The sequence below is a fragment of the Aythya ferina genome (genome assembly GCF_964211825.1).
Source record: "Aythya ferina genome assembly, chromosome: 1".
Taxonomy (NCBI): Eukaryota; Metazoa; Chordata; class Aves; order Anseriformes; family Anatidae; genus Aythya; species Aythya ferina.
Genome location: NC_140296.1, coordinates 93,377,576 through 93,393,933, shown reverse-complemented (window position 1 = coordinate 93,393,933; position 16,358 = coordinate 93,377,576). Strand labels below are relative to the sequence as shown.

Sequence of the window (16,358 nt, the reverse complement as noted above, 5' to 3'; positions counted from 1 at the left end):
GCTCAAGCACCTCGATGTCCTTCTTGTAGCGAGGGGCCCAAAACTGAACACAGTACTCGAGGTGCGGCCTCACCAGAGCTGAGTACAGGGGGACAACCCCTAGCCCTGCTGGCCACGCTGCTTCTTATACAAGCCAGGATGCTGTTGACCTTCTTGGCCACCTGAGCACACTGCTGCCTCATATTCAGCTGACTATCAACCAATACTCCCAGGTCCTTCTCTGCCAGGCTGCTCTCCAACCACTCATCTCCCAGCCTGTAGCTCTGCTTGGGGTTATTGCATCCCAGGTGGAGGACCCGGCACTTGGCCTTATTGAACTTCATGCAGTTGACCTCAGCCCATCGGTGCAGCCTATCCAGATCCTCCTGCAGAGCCTTCCTACCCTCGAGCAGATTGACGCACACACCTGGCTTGGTGTCATCTGCAAACTTACTGAGGGTGCACTCAATGCCCTCATCCAGATCATTGATGAAGATATTAAAGAGGACTGGCCCCAGTACTGAGCCCTGGTGGACACCACTAGTCACCGGGGGACACCAGTAGGCCTCCACCTGGATTTGACTCCATTCACCAGAACGCTTTGGGCCCAGCTATCCAGACAGTTTTTAACCTAACAAAGCATACACCAGTATAACTTGTGAGCAGCCTGTTTCTTGAGGAGAATGTGTAGTGATAGATCCAAGCAAACAGGGAAATTACATAGCAGTAGCTCAAAAAAAAAAAAAAAATACAAAACAAGAAACTACTGAAAGGAAAAGCAGTAATTTGAAGCAATTAGACCATATTTTGTGCTTTAGAATAGAGTCATCACCAAACAGATACAGACATACCTGTTTAAACTTGAGAAAAATAAACAGTAAGACAAAAACAAAGATCTACACGGAAATAAACATAGTCCTAGCTATAATCCTTAAAATTATTAAAAGCCATAAAAGTAGAGGGGGGAAAAGTCAGCATTGGAGATATCAGTATCATAAACGTTTTTTACAGCTATAGCCAACAGATGTTTTTCAAGGCCCAAAGATCTTCCAGAAGAGCCAAGTGACCTCAGGTTTGAGTGTTAAGGAGTGTACACAAGCTGATGTCACCAAGGAGATGGGACACGAACCCTCTAGATCTACTCTCTCATCCTTAATCTGCCTTGTTCATTCTGCATTCATCATCACTGAGTCCAACATAAATACTTTCACAAGGTCAGAAATGAATGGGGGAAAAAAAAAAAAAAAACTCATCAGTAATACCAAGGAGCCAGTTAGGGTCAGAGCACAGGAATGAATTATCTTTCATTACTCTTGAGGAAATGGGATACTATAATTAATAGAAAAAAAAACTGCATCTATTTCATACATATAACATGAATGCTAAGGGAAATAAGACATTTTTGACAAATTGGACATCACACATAACATGCTTATTAATTCATAAATTAAACATACATTCTGTTACCCTATCAAAGGAAATTTTGCTTGTTTTTGTCTCTCAGGAATCTTTTTTTTTCCCCCTTTATCACCCTAGTTGTAAAAAGAAGTCACAGATTTTTGAAGGAGAATTGTAAAGGACTTCACATCCATCTTGAACCATCATGCCTCTCTGCATTTCAGATTGAGTTGAAATTTCTAATTGAAATGATTTTTCTTGAGTTAAACTATAAAAGAGAAATAAGTGATACATTTAAATTATTTATTCATCTTATTTATAATTAATTAGGTTTTTCTCTGTGCACAGTCAGGCTATAGTGGAGTGTTTGATTTTTAAAACCTTCTCTATCATCAGGCAACAATTGATGACTGCTTTTCTCATGTCACTCTTGTTTTAGTTTGCTCTAGAGATTCAGACAATTCCCATTCACAACTCGGTCAATTTTAATGTATTAACCCACTCAAGGCACAAACAACAGCTAGAATTGTGTGTGAAAGAGAGGGAGAGAGACATTTGGCATGGCTATGACTGCACATGTACACGCTGATCTACATGTAGAGGTGAGGAGAGCAAAATTGGGATCAACCCTGGTTGAGCACAAGTCTTTCCCCCTCATCTCTGCCACAGCAGGACAAGAGAAGAAAATTATGCCCAATGTACAGTCCCACAGTCACTTCTGGATTTGACCAAGGTGAGCAATTTCTTCACATGAAGAACAAGAATAAAGAAAAGAGGAGGAACTGCCTAAAGTAGTTTGGGAAACAGGAACTTTTGAAGAAAATTGGAAAAATAACTTCTAGACTGCTCTCCTCTCCAGACAGTGCTCAAGGGTGGCTCCAGACACTCTGAGAAGCAGCAAAACCTCCCTGCATGGCACAAAAGGGCCTCAGGCAGGGGTGTGGACACCCCTCACAGGTGCTTGGACAAGGCTGCACCAATGTCTCAGCACAGCCTGAGCACCACGTGTCTTGTGCTGTCCTAGCATTTGTCCAAACTGCAAGGAAATAGGGAGAAGATTTTATTTATTTATTTATTTATTAACATGGTAGGATTCAGAGTATAAGTAGTAGAAATGAATAAAATAAGATCTTTATCTCAACAAGGCCATTTCTAAAAAACCTTTTCAAAAGGATTCTGGTTTTACTTTTTTCCCCAGTTATGAATATTAGCTTTAAAATCCTAAGTTCAAAAATACTGAATATTTTTACATTTAAAAACATGAGACTTAAGCTTTGTGACATGGTCTCAGGTGTCAGAATCATCCCCCTTGTGGGGGGTATCATCAAAAAATCGAAGATTGTAACACATTGACTTTTTCAAGAAAAGGGAAAAGTATAAAGATGTGCAATAACATCCAAGACAGGTTAAAAAGGTTTTTTTGTAAGCAACAAATAAAAGGTCTTGCATTTGTGGAACAAGACAAACATGTCAACAAACTGAAAAACAAGCAAACAAAATCTTTGGACTGGATAATTTTCACAAACATATACATATATATATTTTTTTTATTATTATTATTTTTTTTTTAAAAAAGAAAGCTTTACAGAACAGCTCAGAAATTAAGCTTCAATTTATCCCAACGCATCTAGTAACAGTACAACAAAGGCTACAGTTCTGTACAAATCACTAAGCTCAGGATGTGAAGCTTCAGAAAAATGGCAAACAGTGCAAACAAGGTAAGATCTTGGCAGGCAGCAGAACCCTAGTTTTCATATAGAAATATTTTAAGATTTCCCAACATTTATACCATGCTTGAACCAGAAAGATTTTAATGTGAAGAATAATACAAATGAGTGTTAAAATCTGCACTACTGAATTTCAGAAATTCAATGAATTTCTAAAAATTCATTCAGAAATGAATGAACAGGGGAGAAAAATTCAGAATTTTATACTAAGAGTTAAAAAGACACAAATCTATATTTTACAGAAGCTAGAGAGCTGTAAATCTTAGGAAATGCCAACTTTTCCAAACGATTTTTGATACTCATTTGCTTTGAGGTCTTAAAAGTCCCCTTGTCATGGTGAGTGAACAGGGATGAAGTGGTATAGGGCAGGGAAACCACAGGTCCCAAAGAGCTTACCACACTGGCTCCTGCTATTTCCCCTCTACACCAGGAAGCAAACTACACACGCTACTGCTCTGAGGAAATAAACCCACCTGCCATGGAGAACTAATGCAAAATTAATGCATGAGGTGCGATGGAAAGTGCAATGCCCTCTGCTGCAAGCACATAGTTGAGGGTGTACTGTCTGTATGGCCCCAGCAAGGAAACACGACTGGCGCACAGAAGGATGGTTGTGCCACTAAGAGGAAGGAGAGAGAGGGATTGAGCTCCTTCATCAGCCCAGCAGAGAGGAAAATGCAGCACACCTGTGCACTTCCCATACCCCAGAGCTGCAGGGAGATCTGTCCCGTGGCTCCCAACAGCACACTTAGCTCTGGAGGACAGTGCTTTGCCTAGGAAGCATGAAACGCAGGGTTCAGCCCAGTGGGCTCAGCTCCACATTCACCCTGCTGGCAGTCAGCCTCAGAGGACTCTGGCACTGCACCTGTTTGCTGGATTTGCACTAACCTGAACACTCTCTACACCATCCCTGCAATTCCCTCATATTACTCTCTCATGTGAGCAAGTCATTCTTTTTTCACCTGCTGGATTCTAGCTCTAGCCACGCACACTTACTGCTTCTGCATTTACTCCATGAGACCACACACCCCCAGTGTACACACCCATCTTGCAAGACCTCTGTGGTTCCAGGAGCTGAGCTAAAAGGGAGTATTTCACAGCAAACCTCCTGCAGCTTCCTCTCTCACTGTCTGCCATCTCCCCACCATGGTTGCAGCTCACCAACATACTGGAGCTTGTACACGTGTTCTCCGTGGGGCTTCATGGCTCCCAAGCACCAGGAGTCACTGGGTCCCCATGGGGTTTGAAGCCCTTACTGTCACTACCCACTATCCAAAGATTTGCTGCACTGTTATCTCATACACAGAGAAAACACAAACCTCACCCCTCCACAAAACACAGAGAAAAAGTCTAATCATATACCTATTACCACCAGCTACCACCAGAGTACCTCCCAAACAAATTCTATGAGCAGAGTGAATCAATCAAGTATTGAGATGCTAAAGGATAACAGCCAAGCCAAGTAAAATACGACAGACAATGACAATAGGTCACTTCTGATTTGGGGCCCTCTCTTTTCTCTGTAGGGTGTTTTATGGTCCACTAGCTCATAATTTTTGGTAACCACAAAAATATGAGCTCTCCATGGGACAGGAGCAAATCTGAATTCAAGATGAATGATTTACCATACTGTCATATCTGAATTGCAGGAATGACTCAATTCTTTTTAGAAAATAAATACGACTTTTCAGCCTTTCTATGCAAAGCTGTTATAATACACTGTTTATTTCTAATGTGGAAGTTGTACAGAATTATGTGCAGCTATTCCCCTTAGGGGGGCTCTATTTCACCTTTTGATGTAATCTCATTTGATGTTTCCCTCACCATATTAGAAATGTTTTCAAAGCAGACAATCTCCTATTGAATCATCATCGTAAAAAAAAAAAAAAAAAAAAAAAAAAAAAAAAAAAGGCTTGTTATGGTTGTTGCTTTATTTAGGTCAAAAATAGTTTTACAGATTCTCCTTTAAATAAGGCTTGAAGCAAACAGCCCATAGGGATTCCCATGACCCCAGGTACTATAATGTTTTAATTCAGTTGGTTACACAAATCCTACGTTTTCAAAAACAAATTTTGTTTTTCTTTGTTAGAAGCAAAAACTTTCTTGTTCCATAGCCTAAGGGTTTCTTTCACTTGTTTGTTTAGTTAAAAAGCTGTGGTTTTGGCAGCATGCCTGGTGAGGGTGTACAGTGCTGGAGAGATTTCATGTGCTCTCCTATCATTTGCAGGTTTTTTTTATTGTTACAGATTTAGAAGTTTGGTTCTGAACCAACTTTCATTCACCACCTGCAGAAGCCCTCCCAAAATGTTAAAAAGCACCCCTTTTGGGGGGAGGTGTTATAATTATGCTTCACTCTTTCAGTAGCTCCCTGGCAAGTAGCCCTATAGAGGAGGTTAAGGTTTCATATTGACTTGTACACGATACTTTTAATCTTGTCAGTTACAGAGAACAACTCAATGTGATCAGCCACTCGTGGCTGGACTGCATAAAAAAATAATTTAAAAAGAAATGGAGGGCAGGATTTAGAGAAATGAAAAGCAGATATAATCTTGTGATATTGGTACCTAACTTTACTTTATACCACATTACACTTCTCATCTTTTAGAAGACATTTTCAAACAGAAATGGACAAAACTAATACCACACAGCTGAACAGCTATAAAATACTTGATTATCTCTTTTACAACACCCACCCTTCAGTGTCCAAATAAGCAGAGGTATTTTTGAAATCACCACACCCAGAAAACACCCAAGCAAAACATGTACGAACAGCTGAAACAAGATAACGAAGTGCCCAACACTAACGCTAGCCCAGTGGATTGCTGTTGCACTCCCGGTGAATTTTATGAAGAATGATGAAATAGATAATAGCAATAATTAATAGAACAGTGTAAATCATATCAGAAAGAGGAATTTAAATCTTTCATAACAGAGCTAAAAAATTATTTCATCTGGAGAGTTGTCTTTTTTTTTAAAAAAAAAAAAAAAAAAAAAAAAAAAAAAAGGCTTGAATATGACGTTCTGGAATTCAGTCACTGTGTCTGAAATACCACCTCAGACTCTTACAGAGACAGATCTCTCATTCAGAAATTAAGAGAGAGAGATCTTCCCTTCAGTAAGGAGAACAGAGGCAGGGATGGAAGTCAATGTTCATTTTGTCAGAAGAGAAAGACATCGTGATGAAAAACTTTTTGTTTATGGAAGAAAATCTGCAGAACACAATCCAGAACTATTAAGCTATGAAAGCACCTGCAGAAAGGAAGGCACAGCTCCCCCTTCATCCAGATACTTTCAGTAAAGAAGTTTAGAGGAATTTTTTTTTTTTAATAATTACATTGTACACTTGACAAGCAGTCCAAGTACACACAGATAGGCCCACAATTGTCAGTTTTTAAGTCTTCTCACTGATTTTTAAGTGCTGCAAAAAAGATATCATTCATACTAGCTCAGCTACTGCTGTTACAAGGAAAAGGAAAGTGTTGGGGGGAACACAGGAAGGGAATGTCCCACCATAATTCAGTTTCTCTTAAAATCCTACCCCAAGAAATTCACATGCAAAATATCACAAACACTCCAATCAGTATTTTGTCTTCTTCAAAGCTCATATCTTCATTGCCTTAAAGACCACTGGTTTGCATTAAATGATATTGATGAAGTTTCCTTTGGAGAGAAGGTATCTTTGCAAGTACATATAATGCAACCACTTAGGCTTCCTAAATTGCCTTAAAAAAAAAAAAAAAAATAGAAAAAGTTACCTGGTAAAAAGAGGTTTTCGCTGCTTTTGTTTTTTTTGTTGTTGTTGTTTAAAGCACTAGAGACAATGTTGCATTTGTCCCACTATTTAATATGCTGCCACAGAAATATACAACAAACAAAGGCTGGGTGAAGATCACAACTAAGGGGGTAGAATAACAAGATTCCATTGTATAAAAATAACTTCAGTTTAATAAGAGTCGGTCTTTGAAAGTAACTAAATAACATACTATAGGCTCCAGAAGAACCTTCCATCCCTCATCCATCCTGCCATTTTGACATGATAGTGCCTTTACAAACCATATAATGTACATTTAATATGTTAAACTACATAGACATATAAAACAAGGCCTATTCTTTCACTGATAAATGTATTTAGCTCATCAACACTAACAGGAGCTCCAGAAAACATAATTATAGAACATACATAATTTGCTTTAGCCAACAGAAGAAAACTTCTGTTTCAATGGTACAGTTTAGTTTTACCCTTTCTTCCTCTTCTTTCTGCAGCCACCTACATAAAACATTGTCACATTTTGAGATTAAGAAGATGCAAAGTATTTTTACTGGTCTAAACTTAAACATTTCCAAAATGCACAAAATTATTTTGATGCATCCGTTTTAATCCCAGACAGATTAAAATTTGCTCTTGGAAGGACAATAGGAACCATATTTTAACGAATAAAAAGCTAGATTTATGGGAAGCATGTATGCACCTGAAACTAAAGCTTTAAATAACAACTGTCAACTCAAATATAATTACATTTGCAACAGCTGACAAACTAGTAAAATTCATCAGTAATAGATAAAAATTTCCCAGACACTGCATACAATTCAGAACACCTCAAGATTTCCATGCAAGCAAATAACAAATGAATATTAGTCTTTTGTTCTCTGTTTGTGGAGAAAGCATTCCAGCAAGAAAGATCCAGAAATCTCTAAATATTGATTTCTCCTCTACTTTGTCACATTCATCTGCATAAGTGGTGCATCCAGACATTTTATACTCCAAAAAACAGCTTTCTCCCCTTTATTTCCTCATGTTAAAATTCTTTGCTTAACTTGGCAAACTGGATGCGATCAGATATGTTTGGCAAAGGTACTTGTTTTCCATCCCCCAAAGTCTTCTGTTTTTTTAATTTATATCTTAACATAGCTCCACAGTTTATTCATCAGAATTCACTGGGCTCGGAAGCTGTTGCTACTTGATTAATGACATTTCTCCCTACACACACATTAACTGCATAGGTGTTAAGTCACAAAGGGGGTTAACCTTAGTACTAAAAAAGCGTACAAAGGAAAATCTAGCTTCTGTAAAGAGTTTATAAACCTCAATAAATGGCACTGGCTTCAGACTTGACAGACCACCAAGCACAAGTCAACCATGAATTCTCTCATTGTCAAATTTAATAGAATCTCAGCAATGAGAGAATCATCATTCTGTGCTGCAAATATTCAAAGTCACAGCCTGCTGCTCATTTCTTAATTATGTAAAAACCTATTTAATGCTTATGCTCAGTATACCATTTTCATCTGACGAAAATTTTTAGGAAGCATTCTTAAAATGGAGAATACTAATTTGAGAGCTAATAACAACTGGAAACTTTATTTTGCAGATGTCAAATTTTCTAATTAAAATCAAAAAAAAGTGCCAAAAATTCTCCAAATGTGTTTCCTTTCTCTCTTTCTATATCTTAGGGCAAGTTCTGTGAACATTTTTGTTCACAAAATGAATAGAAAATGGATAGCTTTTCTTTCATCCTCATGTCTAGTCACATGCTTCTATGTTGCGTTCAGCACAGGAAGATTCTGAAACAGAGGCATTTATCATAAATGAAACAAGGTAAAAGGACTCACTGGAACAAGAACTTAACTGGATGAAAAATAAAACAAATAAAAAATACAGAAAAATATGAAAAAAATCATTTCACCATAATGCTTTAAAAAAAAAAGGGGGGGGGGGTAGGGGGGAATGAGTTTTGATAGGTCATTTAATCTGTGGCTACTAGGTGCAGCCCTCTCCTTTGCTAAGCTGAGCATCACACATAAGCAATAGCTTCAGCTGCAATGTTCCCTGCCAGTATTCAGTCTAAACAGTATGGATTTTATTCTAGCAAATTTCTACTAAGCCTTATAGCAACAAAAAAAAGATCAACCAGTACTCTAGAAATGTCTTGTGCCTCATTATGAATTTTAACTTTTTTTTTTTTTGATACACATAGAAGAAAAATATCTTGTGTAGGCTTACTCTTATTTAGGTTTATTATACAAAACTATGGCATTTTTACACAGCCATGATACCATAAACTATTTCTAAAAGACAAAAAGTCTAGCTCTCTGTAAAGACAGTATAGCTCTCTGTAAAGCAATTTACTACAACTTCAATACACCCACAGAAGCTGACTGAAAGAAGACTAAATTTAATGGGACCGAAAGCAAACCAACAATGCACGTGTGCTGAACATGCTCAAATTTGAGTAAGCAGCACAGCAACACATCCTAGTTGTCCTTTCTTCTCAGATCTTCTTACAGCCTAATAAAACACATTGAAACAGCAGGGGCACAGTGAAGTGGGAACAATCCTCCTGTAAATTGGCACAACTTTTTCACAGTATTGGCATTTCCTTTGGTTCACCCAGTAGTGCCTAACAACAATAGGGATTTCAGTTTTGCACAGGACACATTCAAAAACCTCAGGCTGAGGAAAGTACATCAGAAGATGTTCAAAGGTAACAACCACCACCACTGTTAGAAAGAAAGGTGGCAAGGAACCCCTTTCTGTGACTGCATGCAATGTAGATTATATTATTAGCCAGAAACTTCACATCCATATTGCTGTATTTGCATTCAAATAAAGGTTTTGAGAAGAAAGAACAGATATGCTTGACCATGCTGTCTACTAATAAACCTCAAGACAAAGTGTGAATGCATTTAAATGTGTTCTTTTGTTATAGGGGGTTGAAGGGAAGGGTGTGTCGGGGAGAAGAAAAAACAACAGGACATATTGCAGATGGGGAGACGCGAAAGGGAAAAGGAGGAGAAATAAGAATAATTCTCTTCAGAAACTTCTACAAAGAAAAGGAAAACATGGGCAGCCCAGTTTTCTCTTTTCTTGGGTCAAGCTAGTACCATTCAATCACTTCTCCCTCAAGAGCTGAGGGACTGCAAGACTTGTCCAGGAGAACTGATGCCTTTCAGAATTAAAGAGAAAATGTAGTTGGCTAGATTTCACAGCTGTATTATTGGTCTAGCCTTCCTAGCTCTGTACTTTTCTCTTCATTCCATTTTTTTTTTCCCACATACTTCACTACTGTGAAGATCATTGGTCACAGGATCCATTTTCTCACCTGCAGGAATGAAGGATGAACTCTCACTTTAGCAGAGCAGGTTCTGCTTGGCATCTTACAAGTAATTCAGGCTTTGTGCTCTCTTTTTGGATATCAGAAAACATCCTTTGTAAAAAAAAAAAAAAAAGTTTTCTTTCCTCCTTCTCTGTTTGTGCTCTTCCACAGTAAAGGAAGGTTACCTGTGTGGGTACAACCACCAGGCTTGGTCAAGTCACATCCATCTTAGCTAAACACAGCATGCCCATCCAACTTGACCAGGAGACAGGTTACCATGGCAGCAGTAACAGCCCATCCTAAGAAATGTGGATTTTTAGAATAACCTGAACTACAATGTGTCTTTTGGCAGGACACTGGTTTTTAACATCAAGGAAATGGCGCAAGAGGGTCTAGAAGAAACATAGCCATTCAAATTTTGTTGCTGTTTTCTTTTTTTTTCAGCTATGTTCCTATATCCTCTTTGAAAATCTCTCTGATAAACTATGGCATAACATTAAGGGATGGGAAGATGCAGACAGAAAGGGAAGCAGAGCAAAAGAGTCAAAGAAAACAAAACAAAAACAGATTTATTCATCTTGTTGCTTACTGTATAATCTCCATTCCTATTTTCTTTTCACCTCTCTGAGTATGTAGGAGTTGCAAAGAGAAGACTATAATCACAGTTTAAACAAGGATCTTTTGCAAGTCCCAGGACATTTCAAGACAATGAAAAGTTAGGACTGAACAAGTAGCTGCACATGGAAGACACTGTAGGGAACTTCAATAGGACAACAAAGAAGAAATCCTGTGTGAAGAGCATAGAGAAGTTATGTGGATGAACTGTTCAAAGGCTTGCATTGGGCAAAATAAATGGAGATGGAAAGAAAGCACCTCATGGCCCAAGAGTAAAGTGGAAGTTGCCAAGAACTCAACACATAAGCTGACATGACAGAGGCTCTTCTAAACATCCCAGACACTGAACAGAACTCTCACTGGTTGAAAATACATCTATAAGATGTATTATAGGATATATAAGATAATAGGATCTTAGAGCTGGCTTTTTCTTGCTATCCCAGCATAGGTAAAACAAGATACAAAGACATGCAGGTCCTGCTCTTGAACATGGGCTTCCACTCAGTGCCCTCCCTGGCAATGAAAAGGAGGGACTACATGATTAACATTTCTTTCTACATCATTACAGAAGGTTAGCCAGAGCTACTGGGAAAAAGCAAGAGGTAAGATTTTATCTCCAACATCTACTGCAGAGTAACAACACTGAAACACAGCAAAGATATTTTTACTGTCTTATTAAATTTGGGGGGAGGCAGTAGTTATCTTTCTGTAACAACAAATATAAAAAATTCTAGGAATACTGAATATAATAATAAAAATAAAGTAAAAAAGTAATAACCCAAATTTGCTTTCATGTCTCATGGCAGAGCCCCAGATTGCACCCCCAGCTTCAGCCCGGAGACAGATATCTATTCCCAGCTGTGGAGTGTGTGGCACCACTGCCACAGGCAGAGCTGCAGCCCTTCCTCACATACCAGTATGTGACTTCACAGTTCAGGCTTGGGCAGTGAAGGTGACACCATCCTCCTACAAATGTAATGTATTCCTCAGCAGCAGTCTATGCAGAACCAAAGCAGCCTTTATGAAACAGCATACATAGCATACATACATAGAGGGAGAAGAGGACTTTTTTATTCCCTTTTTGGAGAAAAAAAATCAACAACTGCCAGCCAATTAATTCTGCTTATACAGGGGGCCAGAGGAGGGTGGATTTGAGATTTTCCTGATAAGCATCTCAGAGACAAATGCAGTTGCCAACTGTCTGTGGGTCACTGAGCGATATCTTCTGTAATGTCCATGATGACACTGAAATTTCATTTCCCCAACCCTCAAATATGAAATATTGTATTCTATTTGCCTTCTGGGGAAGTAGAATCTTTTTTTTTTTTTTTTTCCTCTCACAAATCCACTGCCTGCTGTGACTCCTTAAATATCTATTCAGACAAACCAGCCTTCCTCTCTCTCCCTCAATCTCTACAGGATGCAGCCCAGGCAATCTCTGTGACTATTAAAAAATAGGTTTTATTAAAGAAAAGAATACACAGTTCTCCCTTTTTTTCCTTCTCTACCTCTGCAACACCTAAATATCAGATTGTTTTCAAGGGAAAAGTCACCATTTATTTGGGGCAGGGTGTGAATGGGGAGCAGGAAAGAAGAAAGAGCAGCTCTAACACTGAATCTATTGTATCCAATCAGCTCTTTAATCAGTCTCACCACCACTATATTTTCAGTAGTGTGCATGCCTGGGTGGGGGGAAAAGCAAGTTAAAGAAAGCAAATTCTGAGCCTCAGTAGTAATTTTCAGGTGGTTTCAATGGAAGTATGGTCAAATTTCAAGACAACATCACCCACACTCCATCATTTTTAGTTTTCAACTAATGGGTTTGTTATCCAGTTTACCAGGAAAGGACCATTGGAAAAACCTTGCCTTGATGACTACCTGGCAGCTAATTACTAGCACTCTTTGAGTGCCTTTTTAAGTTTACTTATCCTTTGGTTTCATAGTACAGCAGTGCTGAAATTCCTTGGAAACAGAATATGACATCATAAGAAGGTTTTGCAGCAGCTCTCACTGTATGTCCATTTATATTAGTCTCATCATCCATAACAAGTGTTTAAAAAGCAGAAAAACAACCATGATGCATAATGCATTGTGTCATGATGCATAATAATTAAAACCCCTCCCCCGGCTCTTGAGGTTTAAAATCTTTCCAAGTAAGCATTTCAGCATAAAGGCTTTGACAAAAACACCATTTAGGGACTTTCAAATTTACAACTACGCAATTTGTCATCATTTATATTAGAAAGAAGGCTTAAAATAAAAACAACAACAATGAAAAGATGATAATACAATGCAATTCTGCACTTGATGAATCTCCTGTTTACTAAAAATCCTTATGCCTGGCAGACAGAAAAGTTATTAACCTGCCAAATCACAGATGGAATTGGAGTATTTTTTTTCTTTAGAATTCTTTAAGCAGAACAATATCAAGTATCCCATGTTCAAGTATTAGCAAAGGTTACTTGCCTTTGGAATATTGATTAGCACAACCCTTGTGGGAATTATTTCACTTTTCCAAAGCAAATTAAAGATCTGAAAAGCAATTCTCAACTTAACTTCAAATGCGGTTATTTAAAAATGGATGATTAACGCAATTACTGCCTGGCGCAGAGAGCACAGCTTTCCAGAGGCAGCCAGAGGAATTCACAGTTAATGCTGAAATCAGATTATCTTGAAAGAGCTCCCTTGATCCAGAGAAGGAAAAATAAAATTGATACCTGGGAACTTATTTCTCACCCGAATAACACATTTCCTTCTTAACCATGAACTGTAGTGCAATCGGATGTGCATATAGCTGGAGCATTCTAGGTTTTTCAGACTAAGGTACACAGGGGTAATTTATTTACTTTCATCCTTATGACATGTACTTCCTTCATCTCCAAGGTTTGCAGTGCCTGCAGAACAATGCTATATTGCTTAGAATAAGACTTTCTGTGGGTTGTTCTCTTCAGTAATGATTCACCCCCCAGTAAAAACTCTTCTTTCTTTCAAATTTCTATTTACTAACCACTAGCATGGTGTACCCATATCGTGGCCATTCCTGACCACGTTCAAGCTAAAATCTTTAGACACAGAACACCTTTATTAACTAGTGAGGTAGCAGCACCTATAGAAACCAAACAAATTCTTTGACATCACATCTGAAAATATGCAGCAAAGCAGGGGATTTGAGCTTAGGTCTTCTAAGGTCTAATGCCTAGACACCGTAACACTGTTCTTCTGCCTACTATGGAGCCATTAAGATCAAATATGCTTTCAAATTCAATGCAGAGATATTTCCACTGAAACTATGTCAATTGCTACTCAGTTTTAAAACACTAATGCGCACCTCTGCTAAAATAAGGATTCGATAACACTAGTAATACACATTTCGGAGGTAATTATTTTAGTCACATTTTTTCCTATTTCAGGTTCAAAAATGTACCACTTTTAAATCTTTACTAGATAGCATAAGTGATAATGAGCTGTAAATCCACAGAACTAAAATGTTGCTGGGAGCACTACTTATGACTTGTCAATCAGTATGTCTAAAAGTATATCAGTAGTCTATGAAGTTTATAGACTACATATACACGTATACACGGACTATGTATATTTCTTCAGTCACATAAGTTAGACCACAGACCATGAACATAAAATTGGAATTTTTCTTTAATTTCTTTTTAATAGTTTTTATAAAAATGTTCATACCATGCCTTAAAAAAAATGACCACATAGGATAACTCAAAGCTCACTTTTCTTTTTCTTTCTGAATGAAGAGAAGGGCAGGCTGGCAATAGAAGCTCTTTGTCAATAATACCTCATGCAGTGTTTCATATTCCAATCAATATCTTAATTAATTGGGCAACTGTGTCCTAACAAATGCAACTGTTAACTAGACCCAAAAACAATGGAATACAGTCAAGAACAAGCAATTACTTGCTACATGTACTAGAAAATACAGGATGTTTTGTAATATCAAATACCTCTAATAATGTTTAGTACTTCAGCACATATCACAAAGCTATATAATGTTGCTCAATCTTGTTTCCTATGTCCTGGAGCACCATACCTCTTTATGATATGAAATAAACAATGTCTTTCCCAGTCTGGACAGAGGAACTTTGGTTTAGGAGAGCTAAGCAGTGAAAATACATACACAAAGAGGATCTAGAAAGCATTTCTTGCTGCCCTGATTGCTTAATAATAATAATAAAGCACACAGAGGTTTCCTCACGCAAGCACTAATGCATGTCCTTCAGATGTTAATATTAGCTATAGCATCATCCAGAAATGAGTCTTGATTTTGCCCCAGTACTTCGAGATCATTAATTGTGGCTATAACAATCTTATCCTGGAATAAACCCCAAAAGATCAAATAGACACATAAGTATCATGACCAACTCCTCATATCCAGCACATACAAAGCAACTGTGTCATTCCTGAATTGATAGCATGGAGGAGAACAGGCCAAAGAGACACGTCTAGGAACAGATTCCTCATAGTTCAGATCAAACTGGGTATGGCTTAAGGGCTAATACTGTGACTTTTAGTCAGACCTAATAAATTGGCTAGGGTCTCACAAATAAGAGGATTAAAATGGTTTGGGTACACTGGTGAGGAAACAGAACTCAGGTAGATGCATATTTTCAGTATTTTGCTAATGCATCACTGCTGACACGTGTCCCTTGAGAGCTTCAATTGCAAAAGGACACATTTTCTCATACATTTGCACGTTGCAATCATGTACCACAGCACAACAAATTAAACACCACTTCGCTAGGACCTTCACATTTTTTATGACCTATCATGATCAAAAGTCAAAATGGATTTGTAAAAATACATGTGTTCATTTTGAAATTGCATGCCAGGTTTTGTTTTTGAGGTTTAACAAAATTATTTTTTCCTATGATATTTTTTCAAATAAGTTTATTCACTAGAGTTGCCAGTAAGATATAACTGGTCCCAGATGTAAGATTTCTGGCTGATAAAGTTAAATCACTCCAATTCTCTTTTCCATGGAAATTTCATTGATCTGAACTGTGATCTCTTTCTTTGCCAGAAAGCATTTTTCTGAATATTCTTTCTAACCATTCTCCCCACATATACACACACCAACCTGATGAAAGCACAGGCACAACATGAAAGAAATATTGACTTTGTGGAATCACATTTATTTTGATTAAGTTAGTTTTTCCAAGAGGGAATAAAAGTAAGTCACTCCAGGTGTTTGAATCCAAGCTTCTCTCTGGCAGGCTAAAGTAAAAGTTCTTATTCAATTTTAATCAGCTCTGAGGTTGGATTATCTTTGAATATTTACTTTTCTAGTGTGACTGGTGGAGGACAGAAAAGGGAATGACTTAAGGAAAATAAAACATAAGTGAATTGCTCTCCTTACTTTCAAATCAATATTTGGCAACTAACAAGTGCTATGAGATGATGCCAGAGAAAATCCAGGGCAGGAGAGGTGAAGCCACCAGGAGGAAGTAGACTGAGGTGCAAGCTATTACAGTACTATTTATTGCTAATGTCAGAGGTAAAGACAAAAAGCAAGAAAATTAAAATT

At 37.9% G+C, this 16,358-nt stretch overlaps 1 protein-coding gene across 1 annotated transcript in view; it reads right to left on the bottom strand.

Annotated features, from left to right (window-relative positions):
* DSCAM (DS cell adhesion molecule) overlaps positions 1 to 16,358 on the bottom strand; it is a 477,876-nt gene that overhangs the window by 444,776 nt on the left and 16,742 nt on the right. The gene's annotated exons all lie outside the window — the stretch shown is intronic.